This window comes from Apium graveolens, chromosome 5, assembly GCF_009905375.1.
Source record: "Apium graveolens cultivar Ventura chromosome 5, ASM990537v1, whole genome shotgun sequence".
Taxonomy (NCBI): domain Eukaryota; kingdom Viridiplantae; phylum Streptophyta; class Magnoliopsida; order Apiales; family Apiaceae; genus Apium; species Apium graveolens.
The window spans coordinates 15654166-15657366 of NC_133651.1; positions in this window are offsets into that span (position 1 = coordinate 15654166).

A 3201-nucleotide genomic window follows, 5' to 3' on the forward strand; every position below is an offset into this window, starting at 1 on the left:
ACGGATGTTCCATCTACGAGAAGCTTGCCTTAAACCATATATGGTTCGCAGCAGCTTACACACTAGGTGTTCATTTCTCTTGGAAAGAAAACCCTCTGCCTGTGTCATATACACTTCCTCCTCAAGTTCCCCATTGAGGAAGGCCGTTTTCACGTCCATTTGCCAGATCTCATAGTCGTAGTAAGCAGCAATCGCAAGCAAAATCCGAATTGATTTTAACAGGGCTACAGGCGAAAAAGTTTCATCAAAGTCAATCCCTTGCCTTTGTTTGAATCCTTTTGCCACGAGCCTGGCCTTATACGTCTCCACCTGGCCATCTGCTCCAATCTTTCTTTTGTATACCCACTTGCACCCAATAGGCTTAACACCTTCAGGCGCCTCAACCAGAGTCCATACTTGGTTGGTATACATAGAATCCATTTCGGATTTCATGGCACTATGCCATTTCTCTGAGTCAACACTACTCATAGCCTCATTATAGGTCACAGGGTTGTCATCATCAATGATTGACAACTCACTGTCATTCTTAATGACAAGGCCATAATACCTCTCAGATTGGCGAAACACTCTCCCTGTCCTACGAGTGGGCTGTTCCACAGAAGGTTGTTCAGTCTGAACAGGTGTTTCCACTTGATCCGTAGTAGTTTGTGCTTCTTGAACTTCATCAAGTTCAATTTTGCTCCCACTGTTTCCTTCAAGGATAAACTCCTTTTCCAAGAAGGTAGCATGTCTGGAGACAAACACCCGATGATCGGTGTAAAAGTAATACCCCAAAGTCTCTTTAGGATATCCCACAAAATTACATTTTACGGATCGAGATTCCAGCTTATCTGGGTCAACTTTCTTGACATAAGCTGGACATCCCCAAATCTTAACGTGTTTAAGACTCGGTTTCCTTTCTTTCAATATCTCATATGGTGTTTGAGGAACAGATTTGGAAGGCACCTGATTCAGTAAATATGCTGAGGTTTCCAATGCATAACCCCATAGGAATACTGGAAGATTCGCATAGCTCATCATGGACCGAACCATGTCTAACAAAGTTCGATTTCACCTTTCAGATACCCCTTCAACTGTGGAGTATATGGAGGAGTCCACTGGGAGACTATACCATATTCTTTGAGATAATCTAGAAACTATCCATTCAAGTATTCACCACCTCGATCTGATCGAAGAGTTATAATATTATGTTTGGTTTGTTTCTCCACTTCATGTTTATATTCTTTGAACTTTTCAAAGGCTTCAGACTTGTGTTTCATCAAATACACATATCCGAATCTAGATCTATCATCTATGAAAGTAATGAAGTATGAAAATCTACCCATGGCTTGCGTAGACATTGGTCCACATACATCTGTGTGTACCAATCCTAGCAAATCTGCAGCCCTCTCTCCATGTGCACTAAATGGAGATTTGGTCATTTTACCCAATAGACAAGACTCGCATGTAGGATATGATTCAAAATCAAAGGGGTCAAGTAACCCTTCCTTATGCAATGTCCGCAGTCTATTTTCACTAATATGACCTAGCCTACAGTGCCATAAATAGGTCAGATTTTCATCATCTCGTTTTCTTTTATTAGTTTGTTCAATCTGAAGTAAATCATGCTCTACGTCACATACATACTGACCATTATTTAAAATGCCACGTCCAAAAAGAACATTATCTCTAAGGATAGAACATTCATTATTCTTAATAATAAATGAAAAACCATCCACATCCAACATAGGAATAGAAACAATATTCCTCACAATAGAGGGAACGTAATAACAATTATTCAAAATAATAGTCTTGCCCGTAAGCATATGTAAACTAAATGATCCTACAGATATGGTCACAACCCTTGCTCTATTTCCCATACGTAGAATCACCTCATCTTTTTCAAGAGTCCTACTTCCCTTTAGTCCTTACAACGAATTGCAAATATGAGAACCACAGGCGGTATCTAATACCCAAGTAGAAATTTGACCTAGTGACATATTAACTTCGATCAAGAACATGCCTGAATCAGAAGCGGTAGTCTTACTACCCTTCTTCTTCTTCAATTCTGCAAGGTAAACCTTGCAGTTCCTCTTCCAGTGCCCCAACTTATTACAGTGAAAACAAACAGCTAAATTAGGACCAGTCAACTTGTGATCATCTATTATGCTCCGGAGTGATAGTGCAGAAGACATGATGAATATAGTAAATTTGTAAATGATAAACACATAACAACACTTAGCAACTATTCAATTTCATTTCAAAATACTATATGAATCGGGTCTTTATTCATAAGTGTCTCCCACTAGTTTATCTAATTTTTTCAACCCCCTAAGTGAAAATTAAGCATTCATAATGCTAGTGGGAATAGGGATCCTACATTCCATCTCACAACCTCGACTGTGGCACGAAACGTCATATGATGTTCAATAGGCAGACAACTCTTGTCAATTACATCTTATGTTATTCCTTAATATAACTTTAGCCTCTTGAATAATTGAGTCACGGCTGTGGCACGACAAACTCAATATTCTAAGTCAAGTCTAACCCAACATTTCGTACAATTGAATCAGTCTCCAACGACCCACGACTGTGGCGCGGACCGACCTTTAGATTCTAATTCAGTGTACACATCTCTATGTAATAGACAAGTATTTCTTATTTCGAAATCAAAACCCTCGGCTGTAGCATGAAACGACAATGATTCAAAAATAAGAACCACTTTCTACCATGTTGGAAGGCTATGACCGACACAAGCCCGTTGTGTCATTGGCCAATTACTACTTGATATTATTTAATTTTAGAGGGATTATATTACGTTGCAGTCATAATCATATCATAAAGAGATTCTTCCTTTTAAATTAAATATTTCAAATCAATAATCGATAATCAGATGATTCCCAGATCGGGTGGAGCATTGTCAAGAGGCGTCACTTAATAACCCTTTCTTACAGATAGAAATATGTTGTTGACGGAATCATCCTTTCTCTAAATATTGAAAATTCATATTCAATTACGTGTTTCATAGACACAAGAATCTCATGATCGTATTCATAATATTTATTGTTAAGGCAAGAAACGATTCCTATTCTAGATTTTCTAGAGCACGCCTTATATTGATTTAAGTTCACCTAAATCTATCATCGCATGGTAAACATATGCATATATCTCATATATAAAATTAAATAAACAAGTAAATGTAAAGTGCAATAAAGTAAATGT